The sequence below is a fragment of the Hyperolius riggenbachi genome, chromosome 2 (assembly GCF_040937935.1).
Source record: "Hyperolius riggenbachi isolate aHypRig1 chromosome 2, aHypRig1.pri, whole genome shotgun sequence".
NCBI classification, from domain to species: domain Eukaryota; kingdom Metazoa; phylum Chordata; class Amphibia; order Anura; family Hyperoliidae; genus Hyperolius; species Hyperolius riggenbachi.
Window position 1 is genome coordinate 358,573,709 of NC_090647.1, and position 17,187 is coordinate 358,590,895.

Genomic DNA, 17,187 nt, shown 5'->3' on the forward strand with positions numbered 1-17,187 from the left:
GTCACTTGTGGGGTTCCTATACTGCCCTGGCATTTTAGGGGCCCTAAACCGTGAGGAGTAGTCTAGAAAACAAATGCCTCAAAATGACCTGTGAATAGGACATTGGGCCCCTTAGCGCACCTAGGCTGCAAAAAAGTGTCACACATGTGGTACCGCCGTACTCAGGAAAAGTAGTATGTGTTTTGGGGTGTATTTTTACACATACCCATGCTGGGTGGGAGAAATCTCTCTGTAAATGGATAATTGTGTGTAAAAAAAAAAAATCAAACAATTGTTATTTACAGAGATATTTCTCCCACCCAGCATGGGTATGTGTAAAAATACACCCCAAAACATATTATACTACTTCTCCTGAGTACGGCGGTACCACATGTGTGGCACTTTTTTACACCCTAAGTACGCTAAGGGGCCCAAAGTCCAATGAGTACCTTTAGGATTTCACAGGTCATTTTGCGACATTTGGTTTCAAGACTACTCCTCACGGTTTAGGGCCCCTAAAATGCCAGAGCAGTATAGGAACCCCACAAATGACCCCATTCTAGAAAGAAGACACCCAAAGGTATTCCGTTAGGAGTATGGTGAGTTCATAGAAGATTTTTTTTTTGTCACAAGTTAGCGGAAAATGACACTTTGTGAAAAAAACCAATTAAAATCAATTTCCGCTAACTTGTGACAAAAAAATAAAAACTTCTATGAACTCACCATACTCCTAACGGAATACCTTGGGGTGTCTTCTTTCTAAAATGGGGTCATTAGTGGGGTTCCTATACTGCCCTGGCATTTTAGGGGCCCTAAACCGTCAGGAGTAGTCTTGAAACAAAAATGACCTGTGAAATCCTAAAGGTACTCATTGGACTTTGGGCCCCTTAGCGCAGTTAGGGTGCAAAAAAGTGCCACACATGTGGTATTGCCGTACTCAGGAGAAGTAGTATAATGTGTTTTGGGGTGTATTTTTACACATACCCATGCTGAGTGGGAGAAAGATCTCTGTAAATGGACAATTGTGTGTAAAAAAAAATAAAAAAATTGTCATTTACAGAGATATTTCTCCCACCCAGCATCGGTATGTGTAAAAATACACCCCAAAACACATTATACTACTTTTACTGAGTACGGCAATACCACATGTGTGGCACTTTTTTGCAGCCTAACTGCGCTAAGGGGCCCAAAGTCCAATGAGCACCTTTAGGCTTTACAGGGGTGCTTACAAATTATCACCCCCCAAAATGCGAGGACAGTAAACACACCCCACAAATGACCCCATTTTGGAAAGTAGACACTTCAAGGTATTCAGAGAGGGGCATGGTGAGTCCGTGGCAGATTTCATTTTTTTTTTTGTCGCAAGTTAGAAGAAATGGAAACTTTTTTTTTTTGTCACAAAGTGTCATTTTCCGCTTACTTGTGACAAAAAATAATATCTTCTATAAACTCACTATGCCTCTCAGTGAATACTTTGGGATGTCTTCTTTCCAAAATGGGGTCATTTGGGGGGTATTTATACTATCCTGGAATTCTAGCCCCTCATGAATCATGACAGGGGGTCAGAAAAGTCATAGATGCTTGAAAATGGGAAAATTCACTTTTTGCACCATAGTTTGTAAACGCTATAACTTTTACCCAAACCAATAAATATACACTGAATGGTTTTTTTTTAATCAAAAACATGTTTGTCCACATTTTTCGCACTGCATGTATACAGAAATTTTACTTTATTTGAAAAATGTCAGCACAGAAAGTAAAAAAAAGCATTTTTTTGACAAAATTCATGTCTGTTTTGATGAATATAATAAAAAGTAAAAATCGCAGCAGCAATCAAATAGCACCAAAAGAAAGCTTTATTAGTGACAAGAAAAGGAGCCAAAATTCATTTAGGTGGTAGGTTGTATGAGCGAGCAATAAACCGTGAAAGCTGCAGTGGTCTGAATGGAAAAAAAGTGCCTGGTCCTTAAAGTGAACCTTAAGTGTCCCAAAAAAAATGAGTTTTACTCACCTGGGGCTTACCTCAGCCCCCTGCAGCTGATCGGTGCCCACGACGAGTCGCTCTGATGCTCCGGGTCCCGCTGGCGGCCACTTCCGGTTTCGCCGTCAGGACCCGTCAGGCTGGGGAACGCGGCTGATACTACGCGTTCCCAGCCAAAATAGCACCCCTATGCGGCCATATGTCCGCATACGGGTGCCTATGCGGACATATGGCCGCATAGGGGTGCTATTTTGGCTGGCAACGCGTAGTATCAGCCGCGTTCCCCAGCCTGACGGGTCCTGACGGCGAAACCGGAAGTGGCCGCCAACGGGACCCGGAGCATCAGAGCGACTCGTCGTGGGCACCGATCAGCTGCAGGGGGCTGAGGTAAGCCCCAGGTGAGTAAAACTCATTTTTTTTGGGACACTTAAGGTTCACTTTAAGGGGGCTAAAGCCCACGGTCCTCAAGTGGTTAATGTGAACATTTTTCCACAAAAGTTTCCGCATTTCTGCGTTTGTGGCAGCATGTACTGTATGCGTCGTGCAGAAAAAAGAAGAAAGCTATGCGATTTAAAAATGCATGGAAGTTAATGTTCCCTTTACGCAGGTAACACACTAGACGAGTTTGTGCGTGTTTTGCCACTGATGGCAAATCACGCATGATTCTACAGGCTATTTAAGCCAATAGCCTTGCGCAGGAAACGCATGTCACGACTGTTCATTCACGTTTCGCGTTCACGTTTTTCTGCCTATTTTTAAATCCCACAGTTTTCCGCTTTTTTCCATACAAAGCGCACGTTTGCATACTGTACATACAGTTGTGTTGAAAATTATTCAACCCCCCCCAATGCTGTAAATGGTTTTAGGGAATTTAGTGTACATTTGTAATTGTGTTCAGAATGAAATCTTACAAGGACTTTTTAACCACCCTGGCGTTCAATTTCCCCAGGATTTCTGTGCAAAAAGTGGTTCAATTAATTTCAAATAATTTTCAAGATTTTTTTTTTGTGTAATCGTTTTTTTTATATTGAAATCAATATAGGTTATTGTATTGAATTCCATTAAAAAAAAGTGTTTGCATTGAGATGTTTATGATGTTGTGTGACCCTGGTGTCATCAATGCCGATCGGCGTGGGACATGTCATTGCCGAGGGAGAAGAAAAATCTGCCAAGGGACATGGAAGAAGGCACTAGGGAAGCTATCAGAGGTTTGCGACGAGGGATCAGCTCGCCAATGGTGAGTATAAAACCCAGATGTATAGCCAGGTATACAGGGAGCCAGATGTATAGCCAGGTTTTTAGGTAGTCAGATGTGCAGCCAGGTATATAGGTAGCCAGATGTATAGTGAGCCAGATGTATAGGTAGTCAGATATATAGGTAGGCAGATGTATAGGTAGGCAGATGTATAGCGAGCCAGATGTATAGGGAGCCAGGTTTGTGGGTGGGGGATCCCCATTCTAAGTGTGCGGATGGCCTTGCCAGGTGGGGGCTCCTCATTCTAAGGGGGGGGGGGGATTCCCCTTTGAATTCGTACGGATGGCCGGGTGGGGGCTCCCCCTTCTAAGCAGGGGAATACCCCTTCTATGTGGGCGGATGTCCGGGATCAGGGATCACCCTACTTTGGGGGGATCCCCCTTCTATGCGGCGTGCTGTGGGTGTCCCCCTCCTCCCATACGATCCCCCCCCCCCCCCTGTCTGAAGCACCTTGAGGTGGGATCTACTCACCCGAAGGCTCTCTCCTGCGGCGGCTGGCTCACTTCCTCCTCCATCCTCGTCCCTATAAGCGTTCTGTGCCTGTGCAGGCTGCACTCAGCCAGGCTTTAAGGCCTAATTGCCAGGGACTGGAGGCACTCGGGGAGATGGCGAGGGACGATCGGCTAAAGGGGGCTTAAGGAAGCCCCAGGTAAGTATGGAACCGGAGACGCTCCCGCATATGCACTTTAAAGGGAACTTAAACAAGAAGTGTCTCATGTACAGTACAAGAGGCATTATTGTGGGAAAAAAAAACATTTCTCAGCTTTTATTTACATTTAAGCAAAAAGTGTCCAGTCCAAAATTATTCATACCCTTCATAAACTGTAACAGTCTGTGGAAAAATCCGAAGTTCTATACCATTCCAAATAGTCCAAGCTGTTCTAAAGCATCCTAATTACCCTGATTAACTCAGAACAGCTGTTTTAATCAACTCAACAGGTGAAAAACAGCAGCTCTCTGCAGTTGGTTTGTGGATAGTCATGGCTAAGATAAAGGAGCTCAGTGAGGACCTGCAGCTGTGGCTGGTTGCTCACAAGTCAGGAAAGGGCTACATGGCCATTTCTAAATGTTTTCAAGTTCCAGTGGCTACAGTGCAAAATATTATTAAAAAATACAAGATGTTCTGCACTGTGGAAAATCTCAGAGGACGTGGTCGGAAGTCAAAAGTGACACCTGTGCTGGCCAGGAGGATAGTGAGATGAAAAAGAATCCAAGGATCACCACCAAGGCCATCCTGGTGAATCTAGGCTCTGCTGGTGGCAATGCCTCAAGGCAGACAATCCACGCTGCTGGGTTGCATGGATGCAGACCAGGAAGGAAGCCACTTCTCCAGATAAGGCACACAAACGCATGCTTGGCCTTTGCAAATGCTTAGCTAGACAAAGAAGACTTCTGGTCAGATGAAACAAAAATTTAATTGTTTGGTCACAATGATGTTTCCTTCATTTGGCATAAAAAAAGGAGAATTTGCCAGGGGTATGAATAATTATGGGCAGCACTGTATATATACTGTATATCTTGTCACAAACTATCCTTCACCGGCAGAAAGATGAGCGTAAGCATTGCTGCATACGTCACGCATCGTGAAATCGAATGCAGCTAGGGATGCGCTCCCTGCCCACCTCCAATTAATCACTTGGCCACTGAGGGTTTTTTACCCCTTTAGGACCAGAGCAATTTTCACCTGTCAGCACTCCTCCTATTCTTTCGCCAATTACTTAATCACTACTAATCACAACAAAATGATCTATATCTTGTTTTTTTCACCACCAGTTAGGCTTTCTTTGGGAGGTACATTATGCTAAGAATTATTTTATTCTAAATGCATTTTAATTGGAATAATAATAATAAAAAAATGTAAAAAAAAATATTTCTCAGTTTTTTTTCTACTGTGGATAAAAGCCACACATTTTATTTGCCCATTTGCACATATTGCAACGTTTAAAACATTTTCCTAGTACAATGTATGCCGCCAATATTTTATTTGGAAATAAAGATGCCTTTTTTTTTTTTAGTTTTGCGTCCATCACTAATTACAAGCCATTCAATGAAAAGTTAACAGTAATATACCCTCTTGACATAAATATTAAAAAGTTCAGTCCCTAAGGTAACTACTTATGTATTTTTGTTTATGTAAAAGTTTGGGTACTATGGGAGGCTGTAAGAGGGAAATAGTATTATAAAAGTCAGTGTTGGGATTTTTATTAAATAAAAGTAGATTTTGGTGTAGTTTTGGCGCGAATGGCGGCCACCCGTTTCTGAAGACTTATATTCACGGCCCTGGTACTTCAATTGAAGTTCTGCCAAGCCATGAATATACTGCATAAGATGCAGTAAGTAGTTAAGCAACATTTTTCCTTGATTGTGGCAGAAAATTGATCGATTGCAAACCAGTAGTGCCATTGATTTCCTGCTGATTCGATCAGAGAGTTCAATCGGCCAGAGATCGATAATAAAAATCTGCCAGGGTGAGTTTTTTTGGGGTATTTTACTAGTGCATATTGTCTTCACAGTTTGCATGTACTGTCTTTGTTTAGTGGGGGCATACATCTCATAGTACTTTTTGCAAATTGTTTTCTTTGCTGATCCCGCATGAACTACTGCAACACCTTCCTGTCAAGCCTTTGAACTGCATCGCCCCTCTACTATCCATCATAAACGCAGTAGCCAGACTCATTTACTCCTCTCACTGCTTCATCCTCACAACACCCCTGTGCAAATACCTCCACTGGCTTCCGATCTGCTTCAGAGTCCGCTTTAAGATCCTATGTTTGGCCTACAAAAATATACACATGCAAGCCCGACTTACATCCCAGATAAGACAAGCCCCTCAGGCTTGCCCCCTTCTTCAGCACCTTTAAACAACCCCCAAAACTCACTTCTTCAAGAAGGCCTAACCCCCTTGCCGATGCCCTAACCAAGAACCTCTCAATGCAGCTCCTCTCCTCTCAAGTCACCATCCTTTCCCTTTATGCTGGGAATACACGGTTCGTTTTTGAGCCAGATAGATGGCTCGATAGATAATTTTCGATTTGTCCGATCTCCTGTTCAATCGTTCCGCCACTCGATTTGTGATAGAAGTGAATGGAAAAAAGATAAAAAGAACGAGCAGAAGATAAGAGAATCGATGGCAGAATCGAGCGGCGAAACGATCAAATGGGAGAATCGATCGGCAGAAACAAGCCATGTATGCCCAGCATTAGATTGTAAGCCTTTGGCAGGGCCCTCCCTCCTTGTGTATCCTACTTGATTATGCATACTCCGCACAGAATAACATAAACTTTAACTACTGGGACTTCTACTCCAGTGTATGGTCTGGCACTGTGTGTTACTGCTAAATACGAGTATTGTATTGTCTTATTTATTGTCTAGCGAAGCATAATATGTTAGTGCTTTATAAATCCAATAAATAATAATAATCTTGTATTTCTAAGTTATATTTGATACCTTTGCAGACACTAAAGTGTTGTCTCGACATGAGTGTATTTACACGAGAAAGTTATGCAAGGTCAAGCAGTGAGTTAGTACTGAGATATTCACAGCTTTGAACAGAGCGTCTCGACAATGAAAAACATAAACATCTCATGAAAACAGCAAACATGCAAATAAAAGGCAAGCGTGTGATTGTCTTTGTAAGAAAATCTCACCCATAGCCTTTGTTTGCAAAAATATTCAGAGTTAGCTATACTTCAAGTATCCAGTCTGTTGCTTCCTTATATCTTTTTCAAAATTCAACTTCATATAGGCTGAGTTGTTTAGATGACCATATCTGTAACCCAAAGGAGCTTTTACTCTTGGCCTAAAGTGAATGTGTGACCAGGCGTGTTTCTAAAAATCATGGGTCCCCCAGTAAAACTTTGATGCCCCCACCCCCTCCAACTATCTTTCACTTTTTCCTTCAGGTGACCCAACAAACAGAAGTCCCATTTGCCATAAATCAAATGACAAGTGCGTCCCAATGTCTTCCTCTAGCCATAACAAGTGAGGCCACAGCTGTGGAGCGGAGGGCAAACAATTGAGACTTCCCGCAGCCTTGGGCACCCCCTGCTCCCCTTATAGTTACGTTCCATCCTGGGAGCAGTGCAGCAATAGTCATGCTTATCACGTCTCCTCCAGGCACCAACAATATCCGGACATCTTCTAACTGCTTGCCCTATTGCTTGGTTCTTCTACTGCACAATGCTTGATTACATGAAATGTGAGGCGATCAAGATTGCAGAGAGCAAGCAGTTATCTGTAGAGGATGGATGGACATCATTAGAGCCTGGAGGAGGTGAGATAAGCACGAGTCACAACTACCGCTGTGCTGATACTCTGCATATATTGGGACGGGGAGCATGTGGGAGGCACTAAACACCAAGGAAGCTATATGATGGAAGGAGGGGTGGACCAGTAGACACCAGGGAAGCCATATGGGTGAGGGAGGGGGGAACCCTCTCTATAATCTGTATCTGCACAGCCCAGGGCCTATGTGTGGTGCAAAGCAGGATATCTGAATTACTAGAACATCAGACATTAAATAGTTTCTACTCATGTGATATGTTACCGATGTAATATCACACTGCAATATGCATTCTAGCGTCCTGCCCCTCTCTGTGTAATGAATGCGGCCAGTATTGTTGCAGATAGCAGGTGAGTGAAGGCTGCAGTACAATGCAAGGCTATTTGAAATGTGTATAATGAAAAAGCCAAGAGAAACAGATTTGAGAGGTATATGGAGGCTGCCATATTTACTTCCTTTCAAATAATACCAGTTGCCTGGAATTCCTGTTGATCTCTTTGGCGGCAGTAGTTTCTGAATCAAACTACATGCGATTCCGATTTTTTTATACGATCCAATCTTTGATTCTGATTTAAAAAAAGTACTGCATGCTGCTACGTTTTTTAATCAGAATTAAAAATCGTATCGTATAAAAAAAATCGGAATTGCATTTAGTGTGCAAGAGGCCTTAAAGTGACTCTGTAACAAAAATTACAACGTTTTTTCTACCATCCTACAAGTTCCTAAACCTATTCTAATGTGTTCTGGCTCACTGCAGCTCTTTCTACTATAACCATCTCTGTAATAAATCAATGTATCTTTCCCCTGTCAGACTTGTCGGCCTGTGTCTGGAAGGCTGCCAAGTTCTTCAGTGTTGAACTGTTCCTCTATGCACACTCCAGTGTGTGTTTTATTTACATAAGCCAGCAGCTTCTCTGCTATCTTATCAGTGATAGAAGAGAGCTGGATAAAAATCCTCCTCTGGAGGCTGTGAAAGGAGCTTGTCTGTCACATACTAAGGAATTAACGACATAGGCAGAGCTGTCTGCAGGAAGCCTGTAATGTTCAGTGCATGAGAGAAGCTGGGGACAGAAGGTAAACACACACAAGTGATCTCTTGAGATTCAGAAGTAAAGCTGGCCATACACTGGCCCGATTTGCGCCCGTTTCGACAGCAGATTCGATCACTGGGATCGAATCTGCTGCCAATCGTTCACGCTACACGCCGAATTTCGATCCATTTCGTCCGATCCCGTCGATCGTGCCGTGCGGAAAATAACCGTCGATCGCCCGCGGGTAAAGAGCGCATCGCTAGCGGCGTTCGAGTGCCCGACGACCGACGCAATAGAGCCCGCATACATTACCTGCTCCGCCGGCGCGACTCCAGTCTCCCGGTCACCGCTGCTCTGTCTGCGCTCTGGTCTCCAGGTCCGGCATGCCTCACTTCTTCTAGCCCGGCAGGAAGTTTAAACAGTAGAGCGCCCTCTACTGTTTAAACTTCCTGCCGGGCTAGAAGAAGTGAGGCATGCCGGACCTGGAGACCAGAGCGCAGACAGAGCAGCGGTGACCGGGGGACTGGAGTCGCGCCGGCGGAGCAGGTAATGTATGCGGGCGGGCGGGGGCAGCAGCAGCAGCACCACCACAACAGATTGTGAACGGTTTCAGGCTGAAATCGGTTCGCAATCTGTTTGCAGTAAAGGCAGCCATACGATCCCTCTCTGATCAGATTCGATCAGAGAGGGATCTATCTGTTGGTCGAATCTGATGGCAAATCGACCAGTGTATGGCCACCTTAAGGCTGTATACAGCCTGCTTGTGTATGGATGTATTTTCTATGTGTGGACATACTGTACATCAACCTACTTCCTGTTTTGGTGGCCATTTTGTTTGTTTATAAACAAACTTTTTAAAACTGTTTTTGACTACTTTTAATGCGGCGGGGAGCGGTGAAATTGTGACAGAGGGTAATAGGAGATGTCCCCTAACACACTGGTATGTTTACTTTTGTGCGATTTTAACAATACAGATTCTCTTTAAGGTGGTCATACACGATTACATTTTTAAATTATTTTGATCTATTCCATTATTTTATTAAAGTTACCAAACACCATTCAATTTTCAAAGCAATCAACCTGATTTTTTAAACACATCTAATCAGATTTTTATTGAAAAGACAGACTTATCAGTTGTTTTTTTATCAATTGAAAAAAAAGATAATTTTTAATTCCTTCTCTGTTTAATAGTTTTGGTTAAAGAATCTAACTATTTGATTGTACCGTGTATGGGCACCTCAAGGCTTCTTTTTAACTGCAAATTGCAATTCCAATTCTGATTTTTGATTCTGATTTCACTGGATGCCAGCAACACAGGAAGAAAAATGCAGAAAAAATGCAGCATGTAAAATAAAATCAAAATCGGGAATTGGAATGGCATGTAGTTTTGCATTTTTTTTTAAAGAGAATCTGTACTGTGAAAATCTTTCATACTGTAAATAAATGTACCAGCCTGTTTGTTGTCTTCTCCTAGCCCCTTCTGTGACATTTTCGCCGCTCCTGCTGATTTCTTGGTGATAAAATCATTGTTTTAGTCATTGTTTTTGTAAACAATAAAAATGGCCACCAAACAGGAAATACATCATCAGAGCAGGTGCCTGTTTGCAGAGACTCCTCTCAAATGTGATTTGATTGCTGTAATGTTACTCCACTTGTTGCCTTAGCTGCTTGTCTGGGCTCTGCACTGATCTTTCTGCCCTAAGGCCTGGGGCACACCAAACCCCGCTAGCAGATCCACAAAATGCTAGCAGATTTTGAAATGCTTTTTCTTATTTTTCTGAAGCGTTTCATCTATCATTTTGCGGTTTTGGGTAGCGGTTTTTGTGTAGCAGAATTCAGATATTGTTACAGTAAAGCTGTTACTGAACAGCTTCTGTAACAAAAACGACTGCAAAACTGCTCTGAACTGGCGTGTTTCAGAGCGGTTTGCGTATTTCCTATACTTTACATTGGAGGCAGAAACGCCTCCGCAATCCAAAAAATGCCTCACCCCGGGAGTATGCGTTTAAGCAAAACGCCTTCCGCTCTGGTGTGACTCACCCCATTGAAATACATTACCTTAGCGTATCCGCAGCCGCAAGCGGCTGCAAAAACGCCTGAAAACCCGCTCGGTGTGCACCAGCCCTCACAGCTGTTCACAAAGTCACAGCTCCTGAGCCTGCAGATGCTGGCTGTGAGCAGAGACACTTTTCTGACTCATACACACAGCACACACACAGAGCCTGCAGGGGGCGTGGAGGAGGTGTGTATACCTTCTACCTATCACAGTAGAGCAGTGCATTCCTCTCTGCCAAGGCTTGACAAAGAAAAGAAGATTAGATTTATTACATAGACAGTGCAACTAGAAAAGGCTGCAGTAATCCAGACCACATTAGAACAGGTATAGGAACTTATAGGATACCAGAAATAAGGCTGAAAATTTTGTTACAGAGTCTCTTTAAGCCCTAGTGATTTTTAAAATTGCCCTAAAACCGCTTGTGCAATGATTCCCTATGAGAGTGCTCACATCTGAGCGGTTCATTTCCGATGCACTCATCAAAGCGCTGCCTCTACCATTTTGAGGGCGATTTTGCTACAATGGAAGATATAGGAAAAAAACGCATTCGCTTTGTGTGGCGATTGCGTTTGCGCTTTTAAGATAAATACATTGTATTTATTCTTTTCCGGGCCGAAGAATTCATTTACTGATGCAAGAATCTCTGCAAAAGCGCTTTGAAAAGCGCTTTACACAAAATACTCTCCAAATTGCAAAATGCGTCCGTCTGCGATTTTGATTTTAGATGTGAACAAAGCCTCAAAGAGCCCTTAGTCAGAAAAATTTGATCTGCATGCTTGTTCTGGGTCTGTGGCTAAAATCATTAGAGACAGTGCATCAGCAGAACAGCCAGGAAATCTGAATTGTTTAAAAGGAAATAAATATGGCAGTATCCATATCCCTGTCACTTCAGTTGTCCTTTAAAAATCCAGTCTATTTATAAAATGTCACCTTTAAAAAAATGCAGTCTATTTTCCTACAATCACAGTTGCAAAACCACCATACCTGACCATGTTAAAACATAAGCATGTACATAACACACAAATGAGGTGTTCCCATGCAAAACAACGCTGCCTGAGACTACCAAGTGTAAAGAAATCCTTGTATATTGTTAGACATTTTATAACTAGGAAGATGGTTAACTCCCTTTTGTCTGTAGCTCTTTCGCTTTAATGTGAGAAAAGGCATTTCTTGTTCTAGGCAGGTCGCTTTCACAGACAGGTGTGCCCAAGGCCTATTGTAAAAGCACCCTCTGTAATCTCTGAACACTGGTTAAACTTTCAGTCGTTTCCATAGAGATATTACCATGGTTCATTCAGCCCTCCAGGGAGATTATTACAAAGGCTTCTTGACAAACAGAAAACCTGTTATGACCCAGAACAGCAGCCCGCAGGTTCAATATGTCAAAAGCTTTACATATTGGGTGCTTTCAAACTTTTACAGTGAAGTTTGGGAATCAAGAAATGGATAACCGGGAACTTTAGCTTTACGGAGAGAAGCAATCCATGGGTGTCAAAGAACTTCAGAATCAAAACCACACCCGGAAGTGAGAGGTATTTTAACTGCGTTACACAGTAATAAACCTCGCTGCTTCACTTAAGAGACAAGTTGTGGCAGAAAAAACATATGCCAAGTTAACCGTAAGGTATACTCCCAGGTAAGATAATCACACGCTACTTAATCCTTTTTAAAAGTTTTCTTCTGCCTTTTCTTTATTTCAGTATTCGTAATTTGTGTTACTTGTGTTTACCAATATCTCCATATAAGATGTGTATCTGCACTGTTTTTAACCACCGAGAAGACATATGTATACTCTAAATCATTAGATAGTTGTACCCTTCAGCTATGATTACAGTTACAGAAAGGTGGTCATATGGTGCAAAGTGTCTGGGCCCTGTCGGCACTCTTAGAACACAGATAACATGTTATTACAAGTACAGTTACCTGGCTGTGACATACTAGTCTGTGATGGCCGAAGGCACAGGAATGTAATGCCTAATGTAAGTGTATCTGACATAATAACATATGTCGTTACTGCACTAGTAGTTATTTTTACACAATTTTGGTGCTGTAGCTTCAGTTAATAAGTGTCAGTCTGCGCTCGCACCAATAAAACAAAAATAGTATAAATATTTTTCCTTACCATAATATTAGTTGACTCGAAACTCCTTAATATTAGTAGACAATGCAGTAAACTTTATCAGTTTTTACTTGTGTAAAGCTAGCTATACATGGGTCCATAGCAGCCCAATTTGGGGACGAGTGAGGATGCATTGTTATTTTTATAAGGGGCACTGTTATTATGTTTTTTGGAGTGAAATGCTGTATAAATATTCTGTTTCGGGGGAAAATGCTGCATAGTTATGTTGTTTTGGGAGGGAAACACTATTTGAGAGGTACCCTGCCCACTTATGTAATTTGGGGAAATATTCTGCCTAATCTTGTCTGGGGCCTTGTTTGGACACACACTCTTCCTAACTGTGCTGTCGGGGAGGCACACTTTTAAGTATCCTTTTTTGGGGACACGCTGCTTAATTATGTTGTTCGGGGAAGGGGGGTGTTGCATGATTCCTAATTGTTGTGTGAGAGATATACCTGTTAAATTATAATATATAGTGTGGTTAATACAAAAAAGTACAATCCCTGTGTATTTTACTATGTCTCTTTTCCAGAAGAGGGGGCTTCATATAAAGTTTTGCTGGGCAGGCCCACTGATTTTGAGTTACACCCTTGCTAGGTACATGAACATTTGGCTCCACCCATGACCTGTTATACCCTAAATCACTTTTTGCCAGGACACACTACTAGTGCTCCACATTTCCCTCTTTGTTGATGCCTAGCAATGCTGTTGATTTAGAGACATGCTTGGAGTACTAGTGGCAGTCCACGGTATGTGGATTTAGCCACACCAGATTTTCATTTTGCAGCCTTATTTTTCTGTGGAATGGATTGTGTCAAATGTCTGCTCATAGCTCTGTTACATGCTGTCATTAATACATAAAAATCAAATATGTATCTTTACAGTAGGTCTAGACTGGGTGGCTGAAGGACGTCTTAGAGACTGGAATAGGTGACCTCATCATCTTTGCTGGGCATCAGTCATGCAGTGGGCTAGTGTTACGGTAACCATATGTGCACCCGTGTATCAGGTAGCCAGTAATAGGTAGCCCCCAATACTAGGTAACCAGGTATGCCCATCAGTATCAGGTAGTCCCCCAGTATTAGGCAACCAGGTACACCCCTCAGCATTAACTAGCCAGAGAAATTGGAGCTACATATATATAAGGATGAGCGAGAAGAATTTCATAACAAAAAAAATAGTCCTGGAGTGCGTGGGGAACAATCAGTGTATGCAGGGGCTAACTCAACTAAGCCGCAAACACTTTCCATATGCTCCACGGCTCTTTCCCTCTTGTTACACTTCCGCATTCTTAAAGAGAACCTGTACTGAGTAAAAATATTTAAAATAAACACATGAGGTAACTTCAAATGAACATTACAGAGTTACCTTGCCATCAGTTCCTCTCAGAAGCTCACCATTTTCTTCTGACAATAATCCCATTCAGTTCTGACAATATTTTGTCAGATCTGAAATATATCAGTTGCTGTCAGTAAAATATCAGTTGCTGTCAGTTATAGCTGAGAGGAAAACGGATGTACCAGGCAATGTCCATGTTTCCCTATGGCTCAAGTGGGCGATGTTACAGTTTAACTGTGTGCTGACCAGAAAGCTGTTATGGGTAATGGCTATTTTCAAAATGGAGGACGGAAAATTCCCTTGATCATAGTGAACAAATAGGACGCAGGACAGGAGAAAGACACTGAGGAGTAGACTACATGGAAGGTAAGTATGACTTGTGTATGCCTATTTTGAATTTTATTTTCAGTACAGGTTTTCTTTAACCAGAATTTCTGCTTTAGAAGGCAGAAGTGTAAGAATGTGGAACGTGGCATGGAGCTCATCTAAAGAGAGGCGGTGGCTTAGGCGAGTTACAGCCCGAGCACTAATTGCACCACCCCCGCACACTCCAGAATGATTTAACTTTTTGCAAAATTGTTCTCTCACATCTTTACAACAGTTCCCATCCAGCACACTGTGTATGTGCACTCTGCTTGTGTTAGTGGGACCAGCAGCAGGAACTGCACACTCTTCTGTGCACTCTGCCTGCTGCACAGTAATAACTGGGGTTCCATATAAAATGTAATTCTTGGAGCCAAAAGATCTCTGTATGTAAATATATATGATAATATTAATTACAAATACACAGCTCCGCAGCTGCGTATGTGTAATTTGAGTGGCGGCAATAGCCGACCCTGAATTATGCCACCCAGGGGAGGCTAGGTAATCAGTAGGGGAATATATTTATTATATTCCCCTACTTTGCCCTGCACAGGGAGAGCGTCTGTCAGCTTCTCCCCACCCAGCTGACCAACGTCTGCAGAATGCGTACGTCATTAGAATGGCCAGCCCTAACATTTAATGTTACTCAGCAGTGTTTTCTATTAACATTAATTCTTAAATTAAAATATGTTGACATGTCTGAATATCAGTCAATGTTCCTCAGGGAGACTATTTAAAGGTTTTTCATAAGTCTCTTCCATGACAGCTGTGTAAACCTGATGCAACATTGTCTGCTGCAATAAACTGTTAATGTTATTCTGTTGTTGCTGCAGATTAAACATTCAGGATTCAGATTTTAATAATGAAAACAGACTGTATAAGTAATTATTTCCTTTCAGTAAGATGTATCTGTCTATCTATCTAGACAATGAAAATTGACAGTGGGATGCGAATTTTTGAGCAACCTTGTTAATGGTCATGATTTTCCTGTATAAATCGTTGGTTGTTACGATAAAAAATGTCAGTTAAATATATCATATAGGAGACACACACAGTGATATTTGAGAAGTGAAATGAAGTTTATTGGATTTACAGAAAGTGTGCAATAATTGTTTAAACAAAATTAGGCAGGTGCATAAATTTGTGCAACAGAAAAAATACATGAAATCAATATTTAGTAGATCCTCCTTTTGCAGAAATTACAGCTTCTAAACGCTTCCTGTAGGTTCCAATGAGAGTCTGGATTCTGGTTGAAGGTATTCTGAACCATTCCTCTTTACAAAACATTTCTAGTTCATTCAGGTTTGATGGCTTCTGAGCATGGACAGCTCCCTTTAACTCACACCACAGATTTTCAGTTATATTCAGGTCTGGGGACTGAGATGTCCATTCCAGAACATTGTACTTGTTCCTCTGTATGAATGCTTTAGTGGATTTTGAGCACTGTTTAGGGTCGTTGCCTTGTTGAAAGATCCAGCCTTGGCGCAGTTTCAGCTTTGTCACTGATTCCTGGACATTGGTCTCCAGAATATGCTGATACTGAGTGGAATCCATGCATCCCTCAACTTTGACAAGATTCCCAGTCCCTGTACTGGCCACACAGCCCCACAGCTACAAAGCATGATGGAACCACCACCATATTTTACTGTAGGCAGCAGGTATTTTTCTCGGAATGCTGTGTTGTTTTCCCTCAAAGCATAATTTTTCATCAGTCCACAGCACCTTATCCCAAAATGAAGCTGGCTTGTCCAAATGTGCTTTAGCATACCTCAAGCGGCCCTGTTTGTGCTGTGGGCGGAGAAAAGGCTTCTTCTGCATTACTCTGCAGCAAAATGATGTGTTAGGTCTTTGGTGCTGGTCTGTAGGCTGACTCTGACTGTTCTCCCCATTCGTTGCTTCTGTTTATCCGAGATTTTTCTTTGTCTGCCACCTCGAGCCTTAACTTGAACTGAGCCTGTGGTCTTCCATTTCCTCAATATGTTCCTAACTGTTCCACACAGTTTATTTTTATTGCATTTGTTTAACTAAATGTTTCTTCTTTAACTAAGCATTTATTTAAAAATGGATAAGCAATCACCTTAAAAAAGTTCCTAGGTAACAGTTTGTTTTTGACTGATAAAGACTATTATACCAGGAGACAAGTGGCATGCAGAAACAATTGTCCAGTCTGTAAAAGACATGTAACATCCAAACCAGATCACAGATTCTGCATATTCTGTCCAAGAAAGCAGTTTCTTCTCATAAAACATTTTAACTCCTGTTCAATAAAGTTATTTTAACATCCCAAAATAATGGAATGTCATACTATAAGGCAAACCTTTTCGAGACCAAGTGCCCGAACTTAAACTCAAAAGTCCCTTCTCTCTCGTAAAGTGCCAACACGTCAATTTGAATAAAATGACCCCCCCCCCCCATCCTCAGAACATAAGAGACGATAAATACCAGGCCCTCAAACTTACAGTGGCCAGCATTTTCTGGGTTCAACCTTGGATAGGGGGGGGGGGGGGTGTGTTTGCGCCGCGACGAAAAAATGGTCGTGGGCATGACATTGTATGGGCGGAGCTAACATAATGATGTAACAGCGAGGCATAAGAAAGCATTGTTTCTGCCATGATGTGGTGAAACGAGGATTCGCATCATGGGTGTGCAGAAACTGTGTGATGCTATTTATTAGTATACCCGCCATAACCCCAAAGCAGCAAATATAGCCAACTATGACCATTAAATAATAAATGCAGCAACAGTTACCCCAGACACCAGAAAATAAATGCAGTGGGCAACAT

At 42.1% G+C, this 17,187-nt stretch overlaps 1 protein-coding gene across 4 annotated transcripts in view; it reads left to right on the forward strand.

Annotated features, from left to right (window-relative positions):
* Positions 1–11,895: 11,895 nt before the first annotated feature.
* Positions 11,896–17,187, forward strand: part of LOC137546806 (uncharacterized) — a 49,331-nt gene continuing 44,039 nt past the window's right edge. For 2 of the 4 annotated variants that reach the window (XM_068269676.1, XM_068269679.1), the window contains exon 1: positions 11,896–12,220. The gene's annotated coding sequence lies outside the window, so the exon portion shown is untranslated. Of the gene's footprint in view, positions 12,221–12,519; positions 12,564–14,164; positions 14,408–17,187 lie in introns of those variants that run through there. The other 2 variants (XM_068269678.1, XM_068269677.1) reach the window with 2 other exon arrangements.